This window comes from Gorilla gorilla, chromosome 9, assembly GCF_029281585.2.
Source record: "Gorilla gorilla gorilla isolate KB3781 chromosome 9, NHGRI_mGorGor1-v2.1_pri, whole genome shotgun sequence".
Lineage (NCBI taxonomy): Eukaryota > Metazoa > Chordata > Mammalia > Primates > Hominidae > Gorilla > Gorilla gorilla.
The window spans coordinates 138,107,789-138,121,977 of NC_073233.2; the positions used below are offsets into that span (position 1 = coordinate 138,107,789).

Genomic DNA, 14,189 nt, shown 5'->3' on the forward strand with positions numbered 1-14,189 from the left:
CTCCAGGAGGGCTCCGCTGCTGTCCCGCTTCTCTGTAACCCCTCTGTCCACTCTCTCTGGGAGAGAGCAGAAGGCCAGCCAGGGTGTCCCTACCCACTTGCACCCATGGATGGTTTACCCCACGAGACCAGAGAGTGCTGGCCAAGTCAAAGCATGCTCTGGGCCTCAGCTTACACATAAAGCTTCTGGTAGTTTCCAAAAGCATTTTTTAAAACAATGAAAACCTTGTTTCAAATACTTTTTTTTGCAGAGTCTGAAAATAATGAAACAATTGGCTTGAAGCAGGAGCAGGACACAGAGGGCCTCTGGATCATTCTTTAAGACAAGTTAGGGATTCAAAACCACAGACAGACCCACAGCAGCAGGAGGAGGGAGTCTGCCCACAGGCTGCAGCCCCAGGAGCTGCTTTTCCACCTCTGAGGTCTCCCAAGGGATTGTGCCATCCCTCCTCCTGGGGGCCCACAGCCAGGTGAGGGAGGCGGTGGCCACAGCAAATACACTCATTATTTTTGGACATCTTTGTGCCATGTAGGTGTTTTCAAGAAATATCACGTCCGATTCTTACAGCCGCTAGGCTTCATTTTCAGATGAAAAAAGGGTTAAGAGAGGAAAATTTATCAAAAACCCAGATAGCTGAAAGTGTGGCAGAGCTGAATTTTAAACCCAAATCTATCTGACTCCAAATCCAGTGTTGCTCTCCTGGGCCCTCTGCTGCTTCTCCTGGGGGTGGGGTGTGTGGGTGTGGGGTGGGAGTGGGGGTGGCAGTTATTACCAACTCCCCGTATAGAGCCACCCTTGACATAAGTAACTCCATCTTAGAAAAAGACTTCATCTTCCATTTCATAGGGCACTTTGCCAACAAGGACAAGGTGTTTTGCTTGATAAATTTAAAGACTGCATCCAAACAGACAAGCATCCTCCTCCACTGTCAGTCCTCACCAGAGGACTCTGTGGCCATAAAAAGAGCAGGACTTTGGCAGTTCACCCTCTGCTGTCACTGGTGATAAGCACCCAACATCCACTGCCAAAGGCTCTGCCCACATTACAGACTCTTCCCTGAAAGACTGATGGACCAGCCAGCCTAGCCCAGCCCAGACTTTTTTTGTCTTCGTGGCTCTCCCTGGACTGGTTCATTAGCCCTTTTTCCTATCCCCTTTCTCTTGGTATGTTTTTCAGGTTTTGCCATAAATGTTACCTTATGGGTTCCTGATAATTACGAGTCTAGTATATCTTGCATGGCTCTGCATGCCGAGAGAGCATTCATGTAGGAGAACTGCAGGTTAGGTGGTACTCCTAACAGAAGTGTTCTCTGAGTTTCATTTATGGCTGGAATTTCAAGCGGAATGGCAAATTCATTATATCTATCACATGCCATCCCTAAGATAGCTGATTTTTTTGGATTCGTTTGTCCTTGTGTTCGATTTTTTTCAAGTCCGTCTCCAGATTTTGTTGGGTCTAAATATGGGTGGACAGATCTCCAGGCTGATGTGATCCAGTCCCACAGGGCTAGAACATATCTTGGCTGATTGGTGGTTTTTTTTTTGTTTTGTTTTGTTTTTTGAGATGGAATATCACTTTTTTCTTTTCTTTTCTTTTCTTTTCTTCTCCTCTCTCTCTTTCTCTCTCTCTCTCTTTTTGTTTTTGAGATGGAGTTTTGTTCTTGTTGCCCAGGCTGGAGTGCAATGGCGCAATCTCGGCTCATCCCAATCTCCGTCTCCCAGGTTCAAGTGGTTCTCCCACCTCAGCCTCCTGAGTAGCTGGGATTACAGGCATGTGCCACCATGCCTGGCTAATTTTTTGTATTTTTAGTAGAGATGGGGTTTCTGCATGTTGGTCAGGCTGGTCTCGAACTACTGACCTCAGGTGATCTGCCCACCTCGGCCTCCCAAAGTGCTGGTGGGATTACAGGCATGAGCCACCACACCTGGCCTGGAGTCTCACTCTTTCTTGCCCAGGCTGGAGTGCAATGGTGCGATCTCGGCTCACTGCAACCTCCACCCCCTGGGTTCAAGCGATTCTCCTGTCTCAGCCTCCCGAGTAGCTGGGACTACAGGCGTGTGCCACCACATCCAGCTAATTTTGTATTTTTAGTAGAGACGGAGTTTCATCATGTTGGCCAGGCTGGTTTCAAACTCCTGACCTCAGGTGATCCACCTGCCTCAGCCTCCCAAAGTACTGAAATTATAGGCGTGAGCCACCACATCCAGCCTTGGCTGATTTGTGGTTCTAATGGTTTATGGTTTGGTAGTTTTATAATAGCTCATGACAGTTTCCTGCTCGTGTAGGGATGCGATGCGTTTCTGTGCCTGATAGTGCCGTGGTGTCTGCTCCATTCTCCCACAGATGGAGGGGCCAGTCTGCATCTGTGCTCTGTCTTTGGCAAAAATCTGTTCTCAGTTTCAGTAACTCTGCTGTGGTGTATTCTCCGTCCTCACTGGTGTCCTGAGGACTGTGATTCTCGTAGTTATCATTGGTACCTCTTTTTCTCGTTATTATAGGTCTTGCTGTATATACCCACCCCAAGGGTCATTGTAATGTCCTAAGTTCTCTGCAGGGGGTTCCCTTGGTCCCAGGGGTTCCTCCTTAAAAGTTACCCCTGACAGGGATTTACTTTTCCTTTTTTTTTTTCTTTTTCTTTTCTTTTTCTTTTTCTTTTTTCAGACAGAGTCTCGCTCTGTTGCCCAGGCTGGAGTGCCGTGGCGCAATCTCGGCTCACTGCAAGCTCCACTTCCCGGGTTCACACCGTTCTCCTGCCTCAGCCTCCCAAGTAGCTGGGACTACAGGTGCCCACCACCACACCCAGCTAATTTTTTGTATTTTTAGTAGAGATGGGGTTTCACCCTGTTAGCCAGGATGGTCTCGATCTCCTGACCTCATGATCCGCCTGCCTCGGCCTCCCAAAGTGCTGGGATTACAGGCTTGAGCCACCGCACCCGGCCTACTTTTCCTTAAAATTCTTTGAGCTGGCTCTTTGCCTGTCTGGCAATCTGTGAGATACTTTGCATTAAAAGTACAGGGATTTTTTCTTTTAGGGCTTAACTTTTTTTTTTTTTTTTTTTTGGGACAGAGTCTCACTCTGTCACCCAGGCTGGAGTGCAGTGGCATGATCTCGGTTCACTGCAACCTCTGCCTCCTGGGTTCTAGTGATTCTCCTGCTTCAGCCTCCTGAGTAGCTGGGACTACAGGCCCATACCACCACACCTGGCTAATTTTTTGTATTTTTAGTAGGGATGGGATTTCACTGTGTTAGCCAAGATGATCTCGATCTCCTGACCTCGTGATCCACCTGCCTTGGCCTCCCAGAGTGCTGGGATTACAGGCATGAGCCACCATGCCTGGCGGGGCTTAACATTTTTAGGGTCCTCAAGTCTGACTGTACATCCTCAGGGGGTCATATGGGGAGTCTTTCTGACTTCCAACTCTATTTGGGCAATGGTTCGATTTCCCACCTTAGCCAACCGGATGAGTAGGGGTTATGCAATAATTGGCTTCCTCTTCTTTCAGCCGAGTTAAAAATTTGTTTTTAGGCCGGGCGCGGTGGCTCACGCCTGTAATCCCAGCACTTTGGGAGGCTGAGGCGGGCAGATCACGAGTTCAAGAGATCAAGACCATCCTGGCAAACATGGTGAAACCCTGTCTGTACTAAAAATACAAAAATTAGCCAGGCGCGGTGGCAGGTGCCTGTAATCCCAGCTACTCAGGAGGCTGAGGCAGGAGAACCGCTTGAACCTGGGAGGTGGAGGTTGTGGTGAGCCGATATGGCGCCATTGCACTCCAGCCTGGGCGACAAGAGCGAAACTCCGTCTCAAAAAAAAAATTTTTTTTTTTTTTTTTGCCAATCGCCATCTCCTAAGTTGAGACCATGCTTGCTATGAGCCTTTCTGGCCCCACTAGCTTCCTAGCCTGGCATCAGCCGAGACCTTGTCAGCTCTTGGAGCTACAGGACCTGGGTAAAGAACCTCATCACCTGAGGTTTTCCTCAGGGAGCTAGACTTTCAAGGTGAAGTGAGATGACGTCTCTTTTTGAAGAGGGTGGCAGTTTGTTTTTTCAAACGGCTTGATTTCTAATTTAAGTTTTAGTGGAGGCTTTGGCCTTAGCATCGACTATACCAACTATGCCCAGTAAGCTGACTGTGCCAATTCTCATGAGCGGTGCGAGGTCCTAACCAGGTCCATGGACCTTTGTGTCTTTCCACAAGGTCAGACTTATTGATGTGACTTCAATCACACAAGGCACGAGCCGCATGGACTTCCCAAAGAGACAGCTCTCCTTAGTACTTCCTGTTCACTCCGTAGTCAGAGCCTCAGGCACACAGGCTCAAACCACTCCAGTCAATATTGCAAACTATACATAATAATATACTTAACCAATATATAAAAGTATAGATTAAACATTCCACATCAAAGTAACATTTAACATCAAGAGAAAGGGGATAGGAAAAAGGGTTAACAAACCAGTCCAGGAAGAGCCATGAAGATAAAAAGAGTCTCCTGGTGTGAGCTGGGTCATTTGTCGGTCTTGCCGGGAAGAGTTTCTGATGTTGGCAGAGCCATCGTTGGCAGATGCTGGGTGCTTATCACGAATGACAGCAAAATGGTGTCAGTGAAGAGGGCATCTTGAGCTGCCCGAAGTCCTGCTCTTTTTATGGCCACAGAGTCCTCTGGACCAACAGTGAAGGAGTGTGCTTGTGTATTCCCTTGTCTCGTTGGATGTAGTCTTTACTTACTAAGCAAAATGTCTTGTCCCTGTTGGCAAAGTGCCCTATAAAATGTAAGATGAAGTCTTTTTCTAAGATGGCGTTACTTATGTCAAGGGTGCTCTGTACAAGGCTCCTGGTCCCTTGGGCTGCGTGGGGAGGGCCCTGGGCAGTGCTGGGAGTTGGGACGGGACTTGAAACCTGCAGGAGCTGGCTGCTCGCTGGCAGAGAACCACTGGGTTTCTGTGTTGACAGCGTCCTCACAGCTGGCTGAGTCAGGCTCTGGGGGACTTTCCTTTAGGCTGTAACCAGGTGTGGAGACTTGTGGTTTACTTCCTTCAGTGGGAGTTCTTGGCCGTGGGTCAGCTTTGTGTTCCCCTGATGGGCTGGGGTTACAGATCTACAGATATTTCTGGATCTTCCTTGGGGCCCTGCAGCCCCACCTGTTTTCCAGCAGCTCCTTCTGGCGGGGCGGCTGAGGGCGGTGACGGGTCAAAGGGAAAGGTGGGCGGGCTGGGGTTTTGGGGTGTCTGCCAGCAGCTGGCTGGGCCTGCAGCTGGCCCTGTGCTCTCCCAGGAGGAGCTGGAGTGTGTATTTCTGGGAAAAGTGATAGCCTCAGGGACTTCTGGGATGATGCTTATAACCAGTTGTGGGAGGGTCCCCAGGGCGTGGAAGCAAAGTTCGACCTGGCACAGCAGCTTCCCTTCATCCCAGGTGGTTGCTCAAAATAGACCAGCTGAGACTCTAAGCCAGCTTCTCCTCCTGGTGACAGGAAGGGGTGAGCCTCCCGGAAATGGTGGGTGGAGTTTCTCCAACTTTCAGGTTCCCAAGAATGACCTGGGGCACTTGATAAAAACTTCCAAATCCTAGGCCCTGCTCCTGATGCAAGACATCAGCATCTCCAGGGAGAGGGGCTTGGGAATCTGGATGTGGAACAAACACTGCATTTGCTTCAGTTGATTTTTATTGTTCTTTTTCATGACCAGACAAGTCCGGGAAATGCTGGGGGTTGCGATCAGTGGGAACCATAGGCTTTTGCAGGTTTCGTGAAAATTGGCTTCTAGAGAGATCGATTACTCCTGGTTGGGGAGTGGGTGGGAGGATTCCAGTGTGGGCTTTCTTTTCCTTTCTCATTTGCCCATCGGTCATCCCCAGATAAGCACTCAAGTGTCCTCTTTTATGAGGCCCCGTGCTGGGCCCTGGACTGCCATGGTGGCAGGTGGGGTGAAGTCCCGCCCTCAGGAGCCTGCTGACCGCCTGCTCTGTGCACAGCTGCTGGAGCTTCCCCGGGGCTGCTGATTTAACTGGGGAGGGCCTGTCTATGTGGGGTCCCTCCTAGCCGGAGACAGGTCCCTTTTATGAACAGCAGCCTGATGAAGAGGCCTTCCTGCAACATCCCTCTGGTATCATTCTCAGCTCAGCATTGCCCAGGGGACAAACACAGAGTTTGTTCTTGGCAGTCATTCCCTGCTGTCATCTGAGGTGGGCTTGAGCCGTGCTGGGTTTCCGGGGAATCTGGCCAGGATCCAGCACAACCTTTAGCCAGTCCGGCAGGGAGCGGCCACGAGGTTGTGCTGGCTCAGTCTTTCCCTTGCAAAGGAAGGCATCTTCAACCTGCCACAGAATGCTTTCTTCCCCGGGGAAACCATTGCAGGTGCTCGGGCTCTACTTTCCTTTCTCGCTTGAACAATTACAGGGATAGTTTATGGTTCTCTTGACCCTGGTGGGGGTGATGACATCATGGGATTGAAATCCGTCCCACCTTGGAGTCACCGAGCGTGTCAGTCAAGAGCCTTGGCCACGAATCAGTGGCACTTGGCAGCAGCACACAAATCCAGCCACCCCGTCCTCATCTCAGGTCTGGGCAGCACAGCTGTGTCCCTAGCTGGTGGCATCGCCCCTGCCCCTTGACCTTGATCTTCAGCCTCAGAAGCAGGTTACCCATTGTCATGTGACTGCCCTTCACGGTCCCTCCCCAGGATTCCAAGGGGCCTCTTGAGGTTTCCAGGTTCAGCTGCTTCCTTCCCAGGAGATCACACCCAATCTTAGCCACATGAGGAACCATCTTTAGAAAGGGTCTGGCCGGAAGCTTCATTTTTCCCTGTCTGCTTTGGTTGGAATCTTGTGTGGCTTTGTGTGCAGTTGGTAGTATTTTTGTTGTTGGTAAGTGTAGGGGCCCTTCCCCATTGCTTTTCTCTAAGGATAACCATCCTCTGAGCAGCCCATGGCAAATTCTGGCTTTGGACTTGTTGGTCCCCAGAGCCAGTGGGGTCGTGGGCCCTGGAGAGTTTGCACTCAGTGGCAGGTCTTAGTGTGTGTTTGAGGAACCAGGAGAGCGTTCCTTTCAGAGGGAGGATTCTCTGGTTGACTCACACAGAGTTTTGTTGGCTCAGCATTTAGCTTTCAGCCCTGGTGAGTTTCTCTGACTTAATGGGAGTAGGCTGGCTGCAAGAGTCTTTCCTATATTATCAAATAAAACAGGTCTCTTTTTTGGCCCTCTGGAAATCAGTGTTTTTTTTCTTTTTGTTTTGGAGAGCCCGGCCTTGGGGAGGATATGCATCAGTTGCTCTAGTGTGCTTCAGACAATGAGATAAGATGAAATAGGGCGTGCCCTAGGACTTTTCCACTTCCCCTTCCCGGGTTTCTGGATCTGACCCTTCGCTCCCTGCAGAAAGTTGGGTGAGATAGCAATGGTCCGTCTCATCCCTGCTGGGTGGGATGGCAGTGGTCCCTCTTGGGTGAGATGGTGGTGGTCTGATCTTGTCCCTGCTGGATGGGATGGCGGTGGTCTGATTTTGTCCCTGCTGGGTGGGATGGCGGTGGTCCCTGCTGGGTGGGATGGTGGTGATCTGATCTCGTCCCTGCTGGGTGGGATGGTGGTAATCTGATCTCGTCCCTGCTGGGTGGGATGGTGGTGATCTGATCTCGTCCCTGCTGGGTGGGATGGTGGTCTGATCTCGCCCCTGTTGGGTGGGATGGCAGTGGTCCCTGCTGGATGGGATGGTGGTGGTCTGATCCGTCCCTGCTGGGTGGGATGGTGGTCTGATCTCGCCCCTGCTGGGTGAGATGGTGGTGGTCCCTGTTAGATCCTGGCCCTTCAGGGTCTGTACCCTGCTTGTCCTGAGCCCTTTATCCCCAACCTCCCGCCTGGAAGTCATTCCTCGTTCCCTTGTCTGAGTGGCCTGGAGCCGAGCTGTGTTTCTGGGTCCTTTGGCCAGGATCTAACTACAGTGGGCCAGCAGGAAGAGGCTGTGATATTTACATGGCCTCTATCTGTGTTTGTGGTAAGCAGACACACCCGGCTTCATAGCACCGTTTTATGTGTGCACCTGCAAAGATGTTTACTTTTAAGAAAGAGAGACAGGAGAAGTGAAAGCAGGCGCAGGCATAGGATCTCTCCTGTCGGCTGTGGCCCGGTAGAGAGGTGTTAGGCCTACAGTTGTCTAAGTGTCTAAGTGGATGGGAGTTCCCTGAGACCTCCCCCTCCCTCCTCCCCCACCCAGGAGTTAAAAGAGCTTTGCTGCTTCACTGACTTTATTAACTTTGTGACCTTGGACAGGCCACTCTCTCTCTTTCATCCTCAGTGTTCTTATCAATAAAACGATGGGATTATGCAACAGTATCTCTGTTACACCTGAAAATGGAGCCAAGAGATAAGGTTATAAAAGGAAGCAGCCCAGTTACTGATTAGACAGCACTTTTGGGCTGGGTGGAGCCACAGAACTCACACTGCAGGGAGGACAGAGGACCCACCATTGAGCTAGCGCCACTGCTGACAGCCTCGCTCCGTGGCAGAGCCTGGGGTGACCCCTGAGTGGCCCTCAGCCACCTTACCCCTTCTCATGGGAGTCTCTGTCTTCTGTTTCCCTGAATCCTTGCTCCCTGAATTCTGGAACCTAACCACAATGGGAGGCAGTAAACCAGGACCAGATTCTGGATCTGCCACCAAGTGCTGGGTGACCTTGCAAAAGCAGCATTCTTCCCTGCCTTCTTTATATAACACGGGTGATAGCACCAGCCAGTCTTGAATGAGTCACAGGACTGTCATGAAGATCCAGTAAGAAAATGGTTGTGAAATTACCCTGTGAATTGGATATACATCTAAACATGATAAATTTTTATTTCATTACATTTCTTTTTTTCTTTGTTTCTTTCTTTCCTTTTTTTTTTTTTTTTGAGATGAGGTTTTGCTGTCTCTGTCTTGCCCAGGCAGGAGGGCAGTGGTATGACTATGGCTCACTGCAGCCTCAGCCTCCCTGGGTTCAGATCATCCTCCTGCCTCAACCTCCCGAGTAGCCAGGACTACAGGTGCATGCTGCCATGTCTGGCTAGTTTTTTTGTATTTCTGTCTTTCTTACCATTCACTGAGCCCTTTGAATTGGGTTTAGCCATGTTGGCCATGCTGGTCTCAAACTCCTGGGCTCGAGTGATCTGCCCACCTTGGCCTTTCACAGTGCAAGTGTGAGCCACCATGCCTGGCCCTTTTGTTAAATATCTTTTTTTTTTTTTTTTTTGAGACCGAGTCTCACTCTGTTGCCCAGGCTGGAGTGCAGTGGTGTGATCTCGGCTCACTGCAATCTCCGCCTTCCAGGTTCAAGCAACTCTTGTACTTCAGCCTCCCGAATAGCTGGATAACAGGTGTCCGCCACCACACCCGGCTAATTTTTTCTATTTTTTGTAGAGATGGAGTTTCCCCATGTTGGCCAGGCTGGTCTCGAACTCCTGACCTAGGTGATCCACCCACCTTGGCCTCCAAAAATGCTGGGATTACAGGCATGAGCCACCGCGCCCAGCCACTTTTCTTACTTTTTTTTTTTTTTTTTTGAAATGGAGTTTCGCTCTTGTTGCCCAGGCTGGAGTGTAATGGCACGATTTTAGCTCACCGCAGCCTCTGCCTCCTGGGTTCAAGCGACTCTCCTGCCTCAGCCCCCCGAGTAGCTGGGATTACAGGTGTCCACCACCATGCCTGGCTAATTTTTTTGTATTTTTAGTAGAGATGGGGTTTCACCACGTTGGCCAGGCTGGTCTTGACCTCCTGACCTCAGGTGATCTGCCTGCCTCGGCCTCCCAAAGTGCTAGGATTACAGGCGTGAGCCACCACACCCGGCCTACATTTCTTATACATATATACACATACACGGTCTGTTCAGAGTGTAGCCGAAATCTGTGTTTTCTCATGCTTAAATATGATTAGACTACCAGAGGCCACCAGATGTCTAAAGAAAACCCAGCCTGAAAGAAAGTCAAAGGCGAAGTTCCAAAGATAACATAAAAATGTCTAGTTGCAGCTGGGTGCAGTGGTGCACCCTGTAGTCCCAGCTACTCAGGAGGCTGACGCAGGAGGATTGCTTGAGCCAAGAGTTCAAGACCAGCCTGGGCAACATAGCAAGACCCTGTATCTTAAAAAAAAAAAAAAAAAAGATTGCATTGCATCTATAGCTAATTTTGAGAATAGACACGTTAATATTGAATCATCTAATCCATGAACAGCATATATTGCTCAACTAATTTAGGTCTTTTAGAATTTCTCCCAGCAGTATTTTACATCTTTCAGTGTACAGGTTTTGTGCATTTTTTGTCAGATTTACCTCTAAGTATTTCATATTTTTGGAGCTATTGTAAATGGTGTCTTTTAATTTTAGTTTCCAGTTTTTCATTGCTGATATGCCAGTGCAAAGACAGCTACGGGAGTGTTTCTAGCAGCTCTGTTTGTAATGGCCTCAAATTGGAGACACCCCAAATGTCCATCAATAGGTGAACAGGTAAACACATGTTGTGTGTCCAAACGATGGGATAAATGCAGCAACAACCAAAAGGTATGCACTGCTATGCACACAGGAACCTGCGTGAGTCTCAGAGGAATCCTGCAGAGTGAAAGAAGCCAGATGGAAGAGTGCATACTGCAGAATTCCATTTACATAAAGCTCTGGGAAAAGCAGCCTGAAGCAGATGAGTGGTTTCTTGGGGACAGGAAATGGATTCAGGGAGGAACATGTGGGAGGGGCCAGGAGGGGACTTTGAAGGAGATGGACATGGGCATCATCTTAGCTGTGGATGGTTTCATGGGTGCATATGGATGCCCAAAATTGTACACTTAAATATATACACTTTATTTTATGCAATAATACCTCAATGAAGCTGCTTTTTAAATTTAATGGAAGGTTTGCAAGAGCAAGTCAAAGAAATTCCCAAAATAGAACCAAACGCTGAAGAAACGCAAAATACGGGAGAGAAAAGATGACAGCTAGAGGCGTAGAGGATCCATTCTTATCCGTGATGTTCCGAAATGTCATCACAATACAATGTGTTTGGCTATATGTGCTGTTTCATTTGTCTTTCTCACCATTCACTGAGCCCTTTGAATTGGAAGATTTACAACTCTCTTCAGCTCTTGGAAACATCCTTTCAGTATTTCTTTGGTAATGGTCTCTTCTCTGCCAGGCTCAGAAAAGATTGGGCTCAAGTATTCTAGAAGACAGAGGTGAGACAAGAAAGGACATTGTTAGAAATACCCAAATCTCCACCTTGGCCCCAAGCAAAAAGACAAAGGCCCCAGCAGACTCCCACAGTGGATGGGAAAAATAGTCTGGAGAGATTGAATCAAAGAATATGTGGGCTTGAGGACCCCAGGTACAGAGGAAGGCTGTAGAGAGAGGTGAAAAGAAGGGGAATGAATCTCTTCTCCTACGTGTTCCTGAGTGCTAGTGGCTGGGTTTAAATCACTCCAGCCAGGAGATTAGAAAATTATTCTCTGGAGCAATGGAACCATCCGCAGGAAGATGTATATAGTCTAACCATTGGGAGTGCCCAGAAAAAAAATCTGTTTAGCCACTCACTTGTATCCCCGCCAGTGAAGCCAGTTGTGGCAAGGCATGCACACAGAGCTTCCAAACAGCCGCCAGGAGCTTGTTTCTAAATAAAAATAACCACCAAGGATTCCCCAGCATTTGAGGAAAGTCTTCAACATGGAAGAAAAAGTCAAAAACAGAGAAAAGATACTCAACGGAAATATAAAGATGAGAAGGTTTTGCATTCATGGAACAAATACAAGATGCCATGAAAGAGGAAAATTCAAAGAACCAGAAAGCTCTTAGAAATTAAAATTTTGATACCAAAAATGAAAAACTCAATTGAAAGGTTAAAAATAATGAGATGGATAATACAGAGAAAGGATAAATAGAGGATAAATATAATAAGGATTAAAGAATGGTAGACCAGAGGAAATGAAAGGGAGACATAATCTAAAAAATAAGACAGGAAAATCACTTTGGGAGGCTGAGATGGAAGGATAGCTTGAAGCCAGGAGTTTGAGATAAGCCTGGGCAACATAGTAAGACCTTGCCTCTACAAAAAATTATAAAAAAATTAACTGGACACGGTGATGTACAGCTATAGTCCTATCTACTCAGGAGGCTGATGTGGGAGGATTGCCTGAGCTCAGGAGTTCAAGGTTACAGTGAGCTATGATCAGACCACTGCACTCCAGCCTGGGCAACACAGCAAGATCCTGTCTCAAGAAAACAAAAAGACCCAATTCAAAGCACATTCTCAAGGCTTTCAAAGAAAGACAACGAAGCCATAAGTAAAAGATAATGAGTTTATAATATTATCATATTTCTCAAAAGCAAATTAGAAGCTAAAAAACAATGGAACCCTCAAAATTCTTTCTTTTTTTTTGTTTTTGAGACAGAGCTTTACCCTGTCACCCAGGCTGGAGTTCAGTGGCGCAATCTCAGCTCACTGCAACCTCTGCCTCCTGAGTTCAAGCGATTCTCCTGCCTCGGCCTCCCAAGTAGCTGGGATTACATGCACGTGCCACCGCGCCTGGCTAATTTTTGTATTGTTAGTAGAGACAGGGTATCACCATGTTGGCCGGGCTGGTCTCGAACTCCCGACCTCAGATGATCCACCTGCCTCGTCCTCCCAAAGTGCTGGGATTATAGGCGTGAGCCACCGCGCCTGGCCTGTGCCCTCAAAATTCTAAGTGAAAATTATTTTAAACCTATAGTTCTATACCCAGCCAAAGTTCCATAAATGTGTGAGTGTAGAATTAAGGTATTTTCAGAAACATGCAAAGTATCAAAAAATATTCTTCTCAGAAAGTATATGTTCATCTCTTCTGGGTCTTTGTGGTTAGAAAAAAATTTTAAAAAAGTATGTGTTCCACCACAATGAAGTGTAAACCAAGAAAGATGAAGACAATGAATCCAGGAAATAGGGGTTTTAACGCAGAAGGAGATTAAGGAAAATCCCAGGGCGATGGTGAAGGAAGTTCCAGACAACTGCTATGAGAAAGGACAGGCGGCTCCAGGACTGTGGCCCTCAGGAAGAACATGAAATAAGTTATTTAACAGATGTTACATGTAGAAGATTGAGAAAAGTATTGCAGAGCTCTCAGATTGTATGTAAAGATTTGGGTACAAGTTAAAAAGAAACCCCAGTCAATGAAAATTCACAGCAGGAAAAACAAAGACATGTACAAAGAAAGGAAACATAATAGTGAACAATATTTTCACAGGCTAATAATGAAAACCTAGAGTATGGATATAATTTTTTTTAAACTTTGGGCCTGTAACTATTGGGAGGATGGGGAGAGAAAGGGTGGAAGGACACTAAAATCCACATTGTCATAATAGAAAGTCAGCCGATGTCTAGATAGATGAGTCAAGAGATTATGGCGTTGGCATATTATTTAGAAATATAGAGACAGACTCCAGAACAAGCATCTTGAACACATTTTAAGTGGCCGTCTGGGGTGTGTTTCTGTGTGTGATATTAGATCAAGTCACAAATACGGCCAATTAGGAAACTAAAATTGGAGTTACAAGTATCCTACCCCAGTAAGGCAGGAGTGAGGAGAATCTTTCATGCAGTGAGTTGATAATGGGTAAATGTGACAAACCAAGACATATCAGCTTAAATTTACACGTCGAATTACGAGATCACCACCAGAAGAACGACATCAGGAAACTGTCAAAAGGGCCAACACCTGTGGGTGTGGGATGGGCTGTTGCTTTTGTTGTGAGCCGTATTGAGTGGGTGTGAGGTAGTTAAACTGAGAGTGCCACAGTGCCAGGCCATGGTGCATCCCCAGGATTCAGGGCGGGCAGATGGCATGTGCTATCAGCAGAAGCCTTCGCTGGTCCGTCACTGGGTGCAGCAGACACCCCACCTGCCCCTCCGTATTCTGGCCCCTCACATGGATACCCTCGGCAGGGAGGAACCCGGGGAAGTTGCTATCCTGTCTTTTGGGCGTTTGGTTTGTTTGCTTTTCCTTCTCTTGGGGCTGCGCGTGGGTGTGGATTCCCACAGTGGGCCTCTCACTGTGCCTTGAGGTCCTGGACTAGGGTTCCCAAGGTTAAACACAGAGCAGTTTTTTCCATGACGGCGCCACCTTTTTACTTTTGGCTGGTTCACCGTTGGCAGGGCAAGGCCGCTGGGTAGGGTGTGCGGTTGAGTGCTGGCCACAGGCTCCTGGGCCAGGTGATGGGG

The 14,189-nt window shown here is 48.1% G+C and overlaps 1 protein-coding gene across 1 annotated transcript in view; it reads left to right on the forward strand.

Moving 5' to 3' along the window:
• ST14 (ST14 transmembrane serine protease matriptase) overlaps positions 1–14,189 on the forward strand; it is a 50,882-nt gene that overhangs the window by 14,120 nt on the left and 22,573 nt on the right. The gene's annotated exons all lie outside the window — the stretch shown is intronic.